This window comes from Zophobas morio, unplaced genomic scaffold (genome assembly GCF_036711695.1).
Source record: "Zophobas morio isolate AGI-343-1 ecotype UQ-CSIRO unplaced genomic scaffold, CSIRO_AGI_Zmor_V1 ptg000012l, whole genome shotgun sequence".
Taxonomy (NCBI): Eukaryota; Metazoa; Arthropoda; class Insecta; order Coleoptera; family Tenebrionidae; genus Zophobas; species Zophobas morio.
In genome coordinates, this window is record NW_026972117.1 from 10,804,643 (window position 1) to 10,820,828 (window position 16,186).

General features: G+C 30.0%; 1 protein-coding gene and 1 non-coding gene across 4 annotated transcripts in view; both read right to left on the reverse strand.

Annotated features, from left to right (window-relative positions):
• The window catches only part of LOC135127768 (potassium voltage-gated channel protein Shaker), an 843,060-nt gene that overhangs the window by 279,899 nt on the left and 546,975 nt on the right, over positions 1–16,186 (reverse strand). The window lies entirely within an intron of this gene.
• On the reverse strand, positions 36–150 carry Trnal-caa (transfer RNA leucine (anticodon CAA)). Its single transcript has 2 exons — positions 113–150; positions 36–80 (listed from the first exon to the last, which is right to left on the reverse strand). It is a non-coding gene; the product is annotated as a tRNA-Leu (tRNA).

Below are 16,186 nucleotides of genomic sequence, written 5' to 3' on the forward strand. Positions count from 1 at the left end.
TAGGGAAAAGTGTGGCACCAATTAAAAAAAAATAATGTCAGAAGTGGGATTCGAACCCACGCCCACAGAGTGGACCAGAACGCTCATTTTACCTGAGTTCAGGCAAGGAAACCTTGAGTCTGGCGCCTTAGACCGCTCGGCCATCCTGACATATCTACAACCTATCGCCAAGCGCTTTTAAACAACACAGTTTGCTATAAATAGTAATGATTTTCTCATTTCGATAAATATTAATAGAAGATTAGATAAGTCATCTCTTGTCTAATTTGTCGATTTTCTATTGTTCATATAATCTTTGTAATTACTTATTATTATCTGAACCCACTTTTCATATCAGCAATACCCTAGTTGGCGCAAATTTAGTATAAGCATATAAGCGTCGATCAAAGTTAACTACTTAACCTCAAAACTAGAAAAAAATTTCTTACCTAGTTAGATAAAGTAAGAGTGTTCGGATGACAAGACGTAGCACAATTTAACATTAAACTTTAAACTTAATAACAAGTAAAAGGTTGGGGCGTTCTCTGGTGACAAATACAAGACGACATTGTTGTTCAGAGGATGTGATCACTTTAAAAATTGTGCGTGGGACCGAGTACGCATGGGTAGTACCCAGTTAGATTAAGGAAGAGTGTTCGGACGACAAGGCTAGCACTGCTTATTTTTTAATTTTTCGATTTTTCCGATTCATTAATTCATTTTTTTTGCGACGTTTCAGTTTTACAGTTCTCGAAAAATTAAAAAAACACAGAAATTTTTTTTTTTTTTTCAATTTTTCGACTTCATTGTAAATTTTTCTATTTTAATTTTAAAACTTTTGAATATTTCAATTACTCAAATTTTTTCTCTTACGATTGAGAATTCTTCGATTATGCAAATTTCTGGATTTTCAATTTTTCGACTAGCCAATTTTTTGTTAAAAATTTTTGATTTTTCAATTTTTCATTTCTTCTTTTTTCAATTTTTCATTTCTTCGATTGGCAAATTTTTCAATTTTAAAATTTTCCGATTTTTTTATTTTAAATTGTTCAGTTTTTGATTTTTCAACTTATGAATTTTTCAGTTCTGCAAATTTTCTATTCTTCAATTGGAGTGGAAATTTTTGTTTTTTTTAGTTGGTGTGTTCTTTATTTTTCGGTTTATTAGATTTTCGTTTCTTCAATTTTGCTGCTTTTGTAAATGTTCTATATTACAGTTTTTAGTTTTCTCAGTTTTTCTATTTAACAGTTCCTCAATTTTTAATTTTTCAATTCCCCGATTTTTAATTTTTCAATTTTTCAGTTTTTGTTTCTTTTATTCTTCGATTCGTAATTTTTCGATATTCCTTGATTTTTAGTTTTTACATTTTTGAATTTCTTGTTTCTTCAATTGTTAAATTTTTCGATTTTTCAATTTTTCCAACAATTTTTGATTTTGCAATTTTTCAATTTTGCAGTCTGTGTGTTTTCAATTCCTGGGTTTTGTAGTTTTCTTTTCTTCGGTTCTTTTATTTTACAGTTTTTAGATTTTACAATGTTTTACAGTTTTCCCGTTTTGAATTTTCCGAGTATTCAATTGCGCAAATTTTCGCTTCTTCAATTTTTCGACTAGTAATTTTTTTTCTTATAATTGTTTTTTTTTAATATTTATGTTTTTCAGTTGGTTTGTTCTTAATTTTTCTATTTTTCATTTCCTTGATTTTTATTTTTTCGTTTCTTCAATTTTCGATTTTACTGTTTCTCAGTTTTTAACTTTCCAATTTCCGGATTTTTTTGTTTTTCAATTTTTCAATTTTCGATTTTTTCAATTGTCCAATTCGCAATTTTTCGAATTTTTTGTTTTAAATTGTTCATTTTTTTGATTTTTCAGTGCTTGAAACAAATTTTGATCTGGAAATTTTTCAATTTTACAGTTTGTCTGTTTTTCAATTCCTGGGTTTTATAGTTTTCATTTCTTCAATTTTTCGACTAGTAACTTTTTTCCTAAAATTTTTTGTTTTTGTAATTTTTCAGTTTTTTAGTTGCTCTGTTCTCAATTTTTCGGGTTAGCAGTTTTTTATTCTTCGGTTTTTATATCTAACAATTATTGTTTTTCAATTTTTCGATTTTTAATTTTTCAACTTCTCAATTTTTCGATTTTGCAAATTTGATATATTTTTCATCAAATTTTCGATTCTTCGATTTGCAGTTTTTCAATATTTGTAGATTTTAATTTTTGTTTCTCAATTTTTCGATTTTTAAATTTTCAATTTTACAGTTTCTGAGTTTTTAATATTTCAATTTCCCGATTTTTTGCTTTTCAATGTTTCAATTTTTGGTTTTAAAATATATGAGTTTTATAGTTTGTCTGTTCTTAATTCCTGGGTTTTTCAATTTTTGTTTCTTCAATTCTTCTATTTGAAATTTTTGTTTTACATTTTTTAGTTTTTTCAATTTCCGATTTTTGATTTTTTTTTATTATTCAGTTACGTAAGTTTTCGCTTCTTCAATTTTTCGACTTTCAATTCTTTGTTTTTATTTTTTTTTCTATTTTTCAAATGGTCTGGCCTTAATTTTTTGTTTTATCAATTTTTCATTCCTAATTGTTTCTATTTTACAGTTACTTGTTTATCAAATTTTAGATTTTTAATTTTTCGATTTTTGAAATTTTATATATTTTTTTTTCGTTTCTTCAATTCTTCGACTTCGTAGTTTCTTGATTTTTAATTTTTCGAGTTTTTAATTATTGTTTTTTTGGATTCTTCGATTTACAATTTTTCAATTTTCTAATTTTTCGATGTTTATAGGAGTATATTTTAATTCATTGTTTCCCAATCTTCGTCTCCGAAATTTTCGATTCTACAAGTTTTCGTTCCCCAGTTTTTCAATTTCTAGATTTTTTTATATTGGGCCTTCTCGATTTCTCGATTTTTCAATTTTCGATATCTCAGTTTTTCGGTATTACAGTTTTGGGAAATTTTTCAGATTTTCGATTCTTCAATTTTGTTTTCTTAATTTTTTTCTCCCGATTTCTTGTTTTTTTGATTTTCCAGTTTTTCGATTTTCCAATTTTTCGTTGTTTAAATTTTACATTTCTCGATTTTTCAGTTTTATCAGTTTTTCGATTTCTCCATTCATTGAAATTTTCGATTGTTTTGATTTTTCAATTTTTTTGAATTGTAGATTTCTCGATTTCTCAACTTTTTACACACCGATTTTGAGAATTTTCTCATTCCCGCATTTTTTAATTTTTCCATATTTTAATTTTAGATTTTTCAATTTCTCGATTTGTCGCCTTTTCGACTTTTGGATTTTTCGATGACGTTTCAATTTCTTGACGTTCCATTGTTCAATTTTTCGATCTTCTGGTTTTTTTTAATTTTTCGGCTTTTCGGCCTTACAATTTTTTTCGATAATTCATATTAGTTTTGGGATTTTTCAATTTTTTGATACTTCACTTTCTCGATTTTATTTTGCGATATTTCAGTTTTACGGATTTTCAGCTTTTCGATTTTTCATTTTCTGGATTTTTAAATTTTTGTATCTTTAATTTTTTGATCCACCAATTTGTCGTTTTCCAATTTTTGAAATTTTAAATTGTTCAGTTTTCGATTTTTCAAATTTTCTTTAAATTTGTCATTTTCCAATTTTTAATTTTTCTACTTTTTAGTTCCTCGATTTTTAAATTTTCGAGTTTTCAATTTTTTGTTCTTTCAATTTGTCGATTTGCAATTTTTCAAATTCCTAATTTTAAATTATTAATTTTTTCTATTTTACATTTTTTAGTTTTTTCAATTTCCGATTTTTGATTTTTTTGTTTATTCAGTTACGCAAATTTTCGCTTCTTCAATTTTTCGACTTTGTTTTTATAATTTTTCTATTTTTCAGATGGTCTGGTCTTAATTTTTTGGTTTATCAATTTTTCATCTCTAAGTGTTTTTATTTTACAATTAGTTGTTTTTCAATTTTTGGGTTTTTAATTTTTCGCTTTTTGAAATTTTATAGATTTTAATTTTTCGATTTCTTAGTTTCTTGATTTTTAATTTTTCCAGTTTTTAATTAATCGTTTCGTCGATTTACGATTTTTGAATTTTATAATTTTTCAATTTTTATATATTTTAAGTTATTGTTTCCCAATTTTCGTTTCCGAATTTTTTGATTCTACAAGTTTTCGTTTCTCAGTTGTTCAATTTTTAGATTTTTTGACATTGGGCCTTCTCGATTTCTCGATTTTTCAATTTTCGATGTCTCAGTTTTTCGATATTTTTTTGGGAAAATTTTCTGTTTTTCGATTCTTCAACTTTTGATTCCTTAAATTCTTTTTTCCCGATTTCTTGATTTTCCAGTTTTTCGATTTTACAATTTTTCGTTGTTTAAATTTTACATTTCTCGATTTTTCAGTTTTATCGATTGTTTTGATTTTTCAATTTTTTTGAATTGTAGATTTCTCGATTTCTCAACTTTTTACACACCGATTTTGAAAGTTTTCTCAAGTCCGGTTTTTTCAATTTTTCGATATTTTAATTTTTGATTTTTCAATTTCTCGATTTGTCGACTTTTCGACTTTTGGATTTTTCAATGACGTTTCAATTTCTTGACGTTCCATTTTTCAATTTTTCCATTTTCCGTTTTTTTTTATTCTCCGGCTTTTCATACTTACAATTTTTTCGATAACTCATCAAATTGTGAAAAAATTAGTTGGAATTTTTGTTTTGCCAATAAATTTCCAAAAAATTCTGATGTTTTGACAGTTTTAGGCGTTGCTGATTCCAAAAACATAGCGTTTTTAACCCGGCAGTGGAACATTTAAAAATATTCCCTTGGAATCAGCACGTCGAGATCTACGTTCTTGAATTTTTTCAGAATTTTTAGACGACTTTTTTAAAAGTGAAATTTTTCTTTAAATTTCGGAAAATTTTTGACATTTTCGAAACTTAACTAAACACATTTTCTTATGCATTTCGAACTCTAGAACTCATTTTCGGCCTCGCTTCTTCGATAACTATAACCGTTTTTCCAGAATCGACCGTCGAAATAACGAAATTTTAGTAATCTTCAAAAATCCGCATTTCATGCCGATTTTTTTCGAAAATGTTGCTCCCTGACCATCAACGTGGTATATTTTTAAAATCAGCATGTCGAGATCAACGTTTCTGAATTTTTTCAGAATTTTTGGGCGACTTTTTTAAAAGTGAATTTTTTCCAATGGTCCTCCCTTCTTCAAATTTCGGAAAATTTTGACATTTTCGAAACTTAACCAAAGACCTTTTCTTGTAGATTTCGAACTCTAGAAATCATTTTCGGCTTCGCTTCTTTGATAACTACAACCGTTTTTCCAGAATCGACCGTCGAAGTAATGAAATTTTAGAACTTTTCAAAAACTCGCATTTCATGCCGATTTTTTTCGAAAATGTTGCTCCACGACCATTAACACGCTATATTTTTGATATCAACATGCCGAGATCTACGTTCCTGAATTTTTTCAGAATTTTTAGACGACTTTTTTAAAAGTGAAATTTTTCCAATGGTCCCCTCTCCTTCAAATTTCGGAAAATGTTTGACATTTTCGAAACTTAACTAAACACATTTTCTTATGCATTTCGAACTCTAGAACTCATTTTCGGCCTCGCCTCTTTGACAACTACAACCGTTTTTCCAGAATCGACCGTCGAAATAACGAAATTTTAGAAATTTTCAAAAATTCGCATTTCATACCGATTTTTTGGAAAATGTTGCTGCGTTAACACACCATATTTTTAGAATCAGCATATCGAGATCTACGTTCCTGATTATTTTCAGAATTTTTCAGTTTTGGGATTTTTCATTTTTTTGATATTTCACTTTCTCGATTTTATTTTCCGATATTTCAGTTTTTCGATTTTTCAGCTTCTCGATTTTTAATTTTTCGATTTTTTGTTTTCTCGATTTTAATTTTTTGTTTCTTCAATTTTTTGATTCACCAATTTGCGGCTTTCCAATTTTTGAAATTTTAAATTGTTCAGTTTTTAGATTTTTCAAATATCTTTAAATTTGTCATTTTTCAATTTTTAATTTTTCTACATTTTCTTCAATTTGTCGATTTGCAATTTTTCAAATTTTTTATTTTAAATTGTTTAAATTTTCCTATTTTCAATTTTCGACAAATTTTTAATTTTTCAATTTTACAATTTGTCGGGTTTAATTTCTAGATTTTACAATTATTTGTTTCTTCAATTCCTCTACTATATAAATTTTCCATTTTACAATTTTAATTGTTTTTTATTTTCGATTTTTCAACCTTCGATTTTACAACTTTTCGTTTTCCAATTTTTCAAGTATTTTATTTTAAATGTTTAAATTTTTGACTTTTCAACTTTTGAATTTTTCTTTTATTGAAATTTAAACATTTTCAGTTTTTGAGTTGGTAAATTTTTGACTTTGCAATGTTTCACTTTCTCAATTTTTCGATCAATTTTTGAATTTTTGTTTTTGCACTTTGTCGGTTATTAATTTTGCTGTTTTACAATTTTGCTATTTGCAGTTTTTCAAGTTTCCAATATTATTAATATAATATTTATTTTGTTTATAAATTATTGTTATTTACTTACAACATAAAAATAATGTGTAACGCCTTTTTTCAAAATTTCGGTTCTAATGTGTTTTTACTTCCCGAGCGTAAGCAAAGGAAGTATTGTAATCGAGTCCGTCGGCCGACTCTCTGCTTTTACGTTTTCTCGATCTTTCATGACCCCTAGAAGACGAAGAAATAGGTCTCCCATTTCCGTCTGTCTGTCCGTCTGTCCGTCCGTCTGTCCGTCTGTCCGTCTGTCCGTCCGTCTGTCCGTCTGTCCGTCCGTCTGTCCGTCTGTTGTCCCGGATTTTTATTAGACAGATAATCTCCGAAAGTACTCGACCGATTGTTGTGAAATTTTGTACTTATATTAAGAATATCATGTAGATGGTAAAACGCTAACCAAAATTTGTCTAATCATCCCCACCACTAATGCGATGACGTCACTTCAAAATTGTACATAGTAAATGGGTTTTCAATTGTATAAAATAACATAGTCCTACACATGTAGTTTACAATTCTGAATCGACTTTTCACCCGAAACGTCCAGATTTTTGGAAAAAAAATCAAAATTATAAAACAATATTTTGAAATTTAATTTTTAATCTGCTAACCAGAATGCTTTGAAATGTTGCAGATGTTTTAAGGTTATAAAGAGCATCATAAACCTTTAGTCAAAAAATATTTGCTTATCCCCTCCAAAAACTTGATGACGTCAGCTCAAAAGTTTGTGGAATAAATCATATCTAAAATGTACAAAATATGATGAGTCTGTACTTGTGATCTATCACTCCATTCATATCTTTTGGATTTGCATATACAGGGTGATTCAAGAAAATAAATGAAAGCGTAAATTTATTTTACTGATTTACTCAGGAACTACAAAACCGAATGCTTCGAAATCTTGAAGATATTTTAAAATTATCATAAGCATGGTAAATTTTTGATCAAAACGTATTTGGTCGTCCCCCCTAAAAAATTTATGATGTCACCACAAAATTTTGCTGAATAAATCCTATCTAAAATGTACAAAATATGGTGAGTCTCTTCTTGTGATTTATCATTCCATTCAAATTTTTTCGATTTGCATATACAGGGTGACTCAAAAAAATTAATGAATGCGTAAATTTATTTTATTGATTTAATCAGGAACTACAAAACCGAATGCTTTGAAATCTTGCAGATGTTGTAAGGTTATAAAGAGCATAATAAATTTTTAGTCAAAATATATTTGGTTATCTTCTACAAAAAACTGATGACGTCAGCTCAAAAGTTTGCCGAATAAATCGTATCTAAAATGTACAAAATATGATGAGTCTGTACTTGTGATTTATCATTCCATTCATATTTTTGGATTTGCATATGCAGGGTGACTCAAAAAAAATAATGAAGGCGTGAATTTATTTTATCGATTTAATCAGGAATTATAAAACCGAATGCTTTGAAATCTTGGGAATATTTTAAAGTTATTATAAGCATGGTAAACTTTTGTTCAAAATGTATTTGTTCATCCCTCCTAAAAAAATTGATGACGTCACCCTTAAATTTTGCTGAATAAATCCTATCTAAAATGCAAAAAATATGATGAGTTTGTACTTGTGATTTATCATTCCATTCATATTTTTTAGATTTTCTTAAGAGGTGGTTCAAAAAAATTAATGAAGTCAATTTATTTTATTGATTAAATTAAAGGCAACACTTATTATTAGTATTACACCCCAACCAACCCAATTTGGTAGACACAAAATTTGTTAAAGGAAAAACTCGGTTGAAACATAAGAGCAGCACGCTTATTTACATCGACTTTAACATTACAGACCTGCATTTGTTTTATGCGGTCACTTGGTTCCGCGAATGCGAAATAGACATGTTTATAATCAACCAATTGTGAATTTCACCGTCAAGAATTAAAATAAAACGCAATGTTTTATATAATAAGCGGAAGTCGAAGCAATAAAACCGATGGTCGTTTTGTTTACAGTTTCTCTGTTTGGCTCTTACGTATGCTGTTACGCTTGTCATCTTAAATTAAGAATGTTTATACATAAACGATTTTCAGTTGCCCCTCATATTACTAGACAGCGGATTTCTGTCGGGCTACGTCACGATTATAGGGGGGAGACGTGCTGGATTCCATAAATATAATTAACGATTTATTAATCAAACGGCTAAGTAAATGAGAACGGGAATTAACAGCAGAGTGCAACGAAACAACGTTATTCTAATCTCAAATAAACGAAGTGCAGTCCGCAACGGCAATGAATTCGCATCCCGTGCGAGCCGTACCGAGTTTGGCCTTGCCTAGCCCGACAGAAATCCGCTCTCTAGATATTACACACCGGCGCCGTATACGTGAGTAAATTGTTTCGTTATTTTATTGATTATAAGAAATCAATATTCAAAACGACCCAATTCATTTTCCCGAAAATTTGGGAACACAATAATTTTATTCTTAGTATTACACTACATCTATCCCAACTGATATACGTGTCCTTGCAAAAATGTTGATGACGTCATCACAATTTTTTTTTAAATTCCCACTACAAAAATGTAATGAGAAAAAAAAACATAATAGGCATGCAGTCGTCAAGTTTCCGACAGCGAGGGAAGTACTGTCTAAACTCTTTAGACCAATTTTTTTTTTTGAAAAATCGAAAACTAAACAATTGAAAACTCAAAAAATGCTAACTAAATTGAAAAATGGAAAAACTGAAAAATTGGTCGAATGTTATTTAGACAGAACTTCCCTCACCCCTAAAGTACAGTCTGACAAATCCAGCTTTTGATAAAAATCATTTGATTTTGCATTTTTTTTTTATTTTATGTTAACTCCTAGAATTTACTTTTAAAAAGATAAATAATACCAGTCATAGTGTTAGAAAAAAGTGATCCCTGAGGTGGTTATCTAGAAAATCTAGATTCGTAGATTAAACAATAAAAGCGGATATATAAACCACAAATACACGAGTATGTTATTATAAAATTCCAATACATTTTACAACAATTGGTTCTTTAGTTTCGGAGAAGATCTGTCAAATAATTAATAATCGACACAGGTAACAGACGTTAAACAGTCATACTCTAGGGGTCATGAAACGTCGAGAAAACTTGAAGAAACAGAATTGAAAAATTCAGAACTTTAAATCAGTGCCAGTTCAAATTAATGGATGTTAAAAGTTTCCAGTTTATGATTTGTGTTTAACGTAAAATAATACGTAGAGTTCTACTACTCGAAACGAAATATAAAATTGTTTTTAGAAATACGTATATATGTGTTGATCTGACGTATAAAAAAAACAATTTGTTTCCAATCGTGATTACTCCATTTATTTAGTTCCCTTCCTTCTCTCGGTTCATTTCATCCCTTCGCCACTCCGTCCTAAGTAGCAATCTTTTGATTAAATGCCCGATGTGTTTGAACACGCTATATGTTTACCTTAGCCACAATTTCGTGATGCAGGTGCTGTAAACACAAAGTTGTGACTTTTAGTCGATTCCGTACTTGCTCATCAACTCTCTGATGAATTAGTAAGTAAGTTAAAGGGTTCCCTCGGTTCTTTCGAGCCCGCTAAACTAAGAAGTTAGCTCAGGTAGTGTCAAATTTTCATGCACAAAGGGTTCGAAGTTCGTTAAAAACCTCGCAGACTACATATTTTCCAAAAACGAGGGTCAACGCACAGCAATGGCAGGAATTACCCGAATCCCTTACCACATTACGTTAGAAAAAAGCGCCTTAGAGATAAAGTTACAGATTTTCACAACGCAAGGCTTTCAACATTGTCACAGTGTAACACCCGCTGACCTCCCTTAAGACTAGCACGAGCCACATTATTTTCCACCCCTTCCTGTCTACTTCTCCACTTTTCATTAAAAACTTTCCTTATTTAAAACTTTCACGAATTTTGCAATATAGAAGGCGTATTGCAGAGGGTCGACAGTTCGCATGGCTTCGACTGGTACTATCGGAGACTAGTGTAAAGTTGGTTGATTTAAATCAGCTCGAGTCTGTAGCGTCGAAGTATTTAAATTGTCTACTGAAGGTCTGGAATTCGTTGCAGTAAATATTTGAATTAAACCGAAGCTGGATGGATCTGTTCCAAGACGGTGGAAGATGGCGCAATTTACTCCCTCCTAAAATAACCCACGACTTTTTCTATAAATGGAATGGTGCCCCTGCGTGAGGGCCTTAAAAGGTTAGGGATCGCTTGAGAGATAAATTTAGCTAATAGATAGAGTCTTGATTGTTTCAAATATTGGAAGAGTCGAGGTAGTGTGTTTAGTGCTCGGCGTCAATTATCCCGAAAAGGATTTTAGCGAGGATGCAGGTAGACAATTACGATAATTACGTCATGAACACGTTACTGCGTCACTATTAACACGAAGTGCATTATTCACCAGACAGAAAATTAAAACGTAATTTTATCGCGAAATCCTCGGCTGGATGCATATCCAATTTGTTTGTTAATGCGTTTATTAAAATTTATTGAATGCAGAGAGGTGGCGGTAGTTTGCGGGGCAAAAATTATTCCGAATTAATTCCATGGCGAGTAGTTGGAGCAATTTAGGTGTTGGTTTAATTATCGTTTACTTAATTACCGACTTGTAGAAGCGAGACTAGGTAAAGGCGGAGGGTCCGACCGCATCGAACGCCTCCTAAAGCGAGGAAACGAATGGGCATTTAATTTTTTACTGTTGGAGCTTTTAATGTCAACAACAAAGGGCTGGAAGCGAAAAAGGAAATGTTTCGGTGAAAGGAGCTGCGGAATTGGCGCAGTCGGTGGAATTTTTTAAATAAAAAAGTTTAATGTGGACGATAATCACACAGGAGTAGTTTCAAAAACAGAAATTTTTGAAAGTTAGTGTTTCAAATAAAACTCGTGATATTTCGGTTGAGATGGGGCTGCTGCGGGAAGACGGAACGTTTTATTCTGGCACTTTAAACTCTTTTCATAAATAAATTAGGAAGCAAAATTTAAAACATCGCTTAAATTTGGAATCGATTCAGCGCACCTGGTTAATCCTTTTCAGCTTTTAGAATCGTCGGTGGGATTTCTATCGTTACTTTGGTAATGGTGATTTTAAGTCGGTGTCTAATTAAACGAAAAGGGAGTGCTTGTTAAGTGGATTGCTTTTTTTATTAAACTATTTAATTTTTCATGTAAATATGGATTTATTCGGTTAGTTATTTTGTCAATGTGGCTGAACTTTCAACAACTTAGAAACTCATATTTTGGTATTGTTGTCGTCATTACAGTTGTGCAATATTTAACGCAATTCATTATTTATTATTGGCAAAAACTTAGGCAGTTAGTTTCTACCAGGTGATTTTTTAAATTTCAGCTCTAGTTAGCCATGACGCTTCTTGTAGTCATTTTTTGACAATTAATTTATTTACATATAAAATAACGAATTTTCTGGAATCAAAATTCATGCTAGAGCAGCGAATCTACAACAAAATTTCTAGCTCTATACGCAAAAAGATCTTCGAACAATTCGATTTGGAAATGCACTATTTTAAGTACCTTTAAAGCTTAAAAAACGGTCGAAAAATTCACACCGGAGGGTATTGAAAAACTGAGAATTTTGAAAAGTTCTCAAAAAATCCCCAAAAAAATTGGGATATAGATATCGACGAACTGATTCGCATCAAGATTTTCGAAAAATTCAACTTGAAAATGAGATTCTCTAGATATCTTGGAAATCGATTTTTTGGAAAACAAAGTTTTTTTGAAAACTTTTTTCCGGTTCAAAATTTCCTAAAACTTTTTTCGGAAAATCGGTTTTCAAATTTTTTTTTCAATGTCTTGAAAACCCGAAGAACGGTCAAAAAACTCAAACGCCGGGGAGAGCGTTTGAATTTTTTGACCCACTATTTGAAGAATTAAAATTTTTGAAAATGTGTCTAAAAATCCTCAAAAAATTCTGAGGTGAAGATTTCTTCCAACTGATTGAAAACAATTCGGTTTGTAAATTTGGTTTTTTAAAAAACTCACAACTAGTAAAACGGCAAAAAAATTATCTACTGAAATATTGGGAATTTTGAAAAGTTGACCAAAGATTTTCAAAAAATTCTAGGATTTAGATATCGGACGGGCTGATGCAAAAAACATAAAGTGTTAATGGATCCGAATTAAGATTTTAAAAAAATTCGGTTTGAAAATGCCGTTTTTTAAATATCTCGAAGAGCGGCCAAAAATTCAAACGGGATGATATTGAATAAACTGAGGATTTTGAAAAGTTCTCAAAAAATCCCCAAAAAAATTTGGGATATAGATCTCGACGAGCTGATTCGCATCAAGATTTTCGAAAAATTCAACTTGAAAATGAGTTTCTCTAGATATCTTGGAAATCGAAGGGTCGAAAATCATTCAATTTTGGAAAATAAAGTTTTTTTGAAAACTTTTTCCCGGATCAAAATTTCCTAAAATATTTTTTCGGAAAATCGGTTTTCAATTTTTTTTTCGATGTCTTGAAAACCCGAAGAACGGTCAAAAAACTCAAACGCCGGGGAGAGCGTTTGAATTTTTTGACCCACTCTTTGAAGAATTAAAATTTTTGAAAATTTGTCTAAAAATCCTCAAAAAATTCTGAGCTGTAGATTTCTTCTAACTGATTGAAAAAAATTCGGTTTGTAAATTTGGTTTTCTAAAAATCTCAAAACTCGTAAAACGGCAAAAAAATTGTCTACTGAAATATTGGGAATTTTGAAAAGTTGACCAAAAATTTTCAAAAAATTCTAGGATATAGATATCGGACGGGTTGATGCCAAAAACATAAAGTGTTAATGGATCCGAAGTAAGATTTTCAAAAAATTCGGTTTGAAAATTCCGTTTTTTAAATATCTCGAAAAGCGGCCAAAAATTCAAACGGGGTGACATTGAAAGACTGCGAATTTTGAAAAGTTGTTTATTAATACTAAAAAAATTCTAGGGTAGAGACTTCTTCCAACTGGTTGAAAAACACAAAATTTGATTTGAAAATGAGATTCTCGAAGTATATTGAAATTTTGGAAATCGAACGTTAAAAATCCATTTTTTGAAAAACAGCTTTTTTTGAAAACCTCTTCAAAAATCCTCAAAGAAAAATACAATGTTATTAATCTAGGATCAAAAGTTCCTAAATTCTTGGCTTGAAAATCAAAATTTTTAATTATGGTCCTGAACCACGATTTTCCAAAAAATCGGTCTTCAAAATTAAAACGCGGGGGAGATATTTGAGGAATTAATTTTTTTTGAAAATTGACTAAAAATCCTCAAAAAGTTCTGGAGATCTTCAAGCCCGGTTAAAAACTCATACAGAAGGCATTGAAGAATTGAAAATTATGAAAATTTGTCTAAATATCCTGAAAAAATTCTTTTTAATAATGGTCCCGAAACACAATTTTCGAAAAATCTGTATAAACAATTTTTGTTTCAATATTTTGAAAACTCGAAGAACGGTCAAAAAATTCACACACAGGGGAGATATTTGAAGAATTAAAATTCTTGAAAAATTAACTTAAAATCTCCAAAAAATTCTCGAGATCTTCAAGCAGGCTCAAAAATTCGTACTGGAGGAATTGAAAAATTGAAAATTCTGAAAATTTGTCTAAAAATCCTCAAAAAATTCTGAGGTATAGATTTCTTCCAACTCATTGGATAAACGTAAAGCATTATTGGTGCCGAACTAAGATTTTCCAAAAATTCGGTTTGCAAATTTGCTTTTTTAAAAATATCAAAATTAGTAAAACGGCAAAAAAATGTATCCACTGAAATATTGGGAGTTTTGAAAAGTTGACCAAAACTTTTCAAAAAATTTTAGGATATAGATGTCGACGGGCTGCTACAAAAAAATGTAAAGTGTTAATGGACCCTAATTAATATTTTCGAAAAATCCGGCTTGAAAATACCGGTTTTTTAAATATCTTGAAAAACAGTCAAAAATTAAAACGGGTGGTACTGAAAAACTGAGAATTTTGAAAAGTTCTTTAGAAATTCTCAAAAAAATCAAGGATATAGATCTCAACGAACTGATTCGCATCAAAATTTTCGAAAAGTTCGCCTTGAAAATGCCGTTTTTTAAATATCTCTAAAAAAATTATAGGTTAGATACCTCTTTCTACTGATTGAAAAACACAAAATTTTCGAAAAATTTGATTTGAAAATGAGATTCTCGAAGTATCTTGAAATTTTGGAATCGAACGTTAAAAAATCCTGTTTTTGAAAAACAGTTTTTTTTTGAAAAGTTCTTGAAAAATCTTCAAAGATAAGCAAACTGTTATTAATCTCGGATTAAAAGTTCCTAAATTCTTGGCTTGAAAATCAAAATTTTTAATTATGGTCCTGAACCACGATTTTCCACAAAATCGGTCTTCAAAATTAAAACGCGGGGAAGATATTTGAAGAATCAAATTTTTTTGAAAAATGCCTAAAAATCATCAAAAAGTTCTTGAGATCTTCAAGCACGGTTAAAACCACATACAGAAGGTATTGAAGAATTGAAAATTCTGAAAATTTGTGTAAACATCCTCAAAAAATTCTTTTTAGTAATGGTCCCGAAACACAATTTTCGAAAAATCTGTTTTAAAAATGTTTCTTTCAATATTTTGAAAACTTCAAAAAATTCGAACACAGGAGATATTTGAAGAATTAAAATTCTTGAAAAATTAACTCAAAATCTCTAAAAAATTCTCGAGATCTTCAAACATGGTGAAAAACTCGTGCTGGAGGTATTGAAAAATAGAAAATTCTGAAAATTTGTCTAAAAATCCTCAAAAAATTCTGAGGTATCGATTTCTTCCAACTGATTGGATAAACATAAAGCATTATTGGTGCCGGACTAAGATTTTCCAAAAATTTGGTTTGTAAATTTGCTTTTTTAAAAATATCAAAATTAGTAAAACGGCAAAAAAATGTATCCACTGAAATATTGGGAAAAGCAGTCAAAAATTAAAACGGGTGGTACTGAAAAACTGAGAATTTTGAAAAGTTCTTTAAAAATACTCCAAAAATTCTAGGGTAGAGACCTTTTCCAACTGATTGAACAACACTACATTTCCGAAAAATTCGATTCAAAAGTGATATTCTCTAAGTATCTTGAAATTTTGGAAATCGAACGGTCAGAAAATCCTTTTTTTGAAAAACAGAGTTTTTATGAAAATCTCTTCAAAAATCCTCAAAGAGAAACAAATGTTAATATTCTCGGACCAAAATTTCCTAAACACTTGGCTTGAAAATCAAAATTTTTAATTATTGTTCTGAACCACGATTTTCCAAAAAATCGGCCTTCAAAATTAAAACGCGGGGGAGACATTTGAGGAATTAAATTTTTTTGAAAATTGCCTAAAAATTGTCAAAAAATTCGTGAGATCTTTAACTATGGTCAAAATCTCGTACTGGAGTTATTGAAAAATAGAAAATTCTGAAAATGTGTCTAAAAATCCTCAAAAAATTCTGGGGTATTGATTTCTTCCAACTCGTTGGATAAACATAAAGCATTATTGGTACCAGACTAAGCTTTTCGAAAAATTCTCAAAAAGTTTGTAGGATATAGATATCGACAGGTTGATGCAAAGAATATAAGGTGTTAAGGGAGACCTGAATTGATTTTCGAAAAATTCGGCTTGAAAATACCATTTTTTTAATAGTTTGAAAAGTGGCCAAAAATTCAAACAAGGTAATACAGAAAAACTGAGAATTTT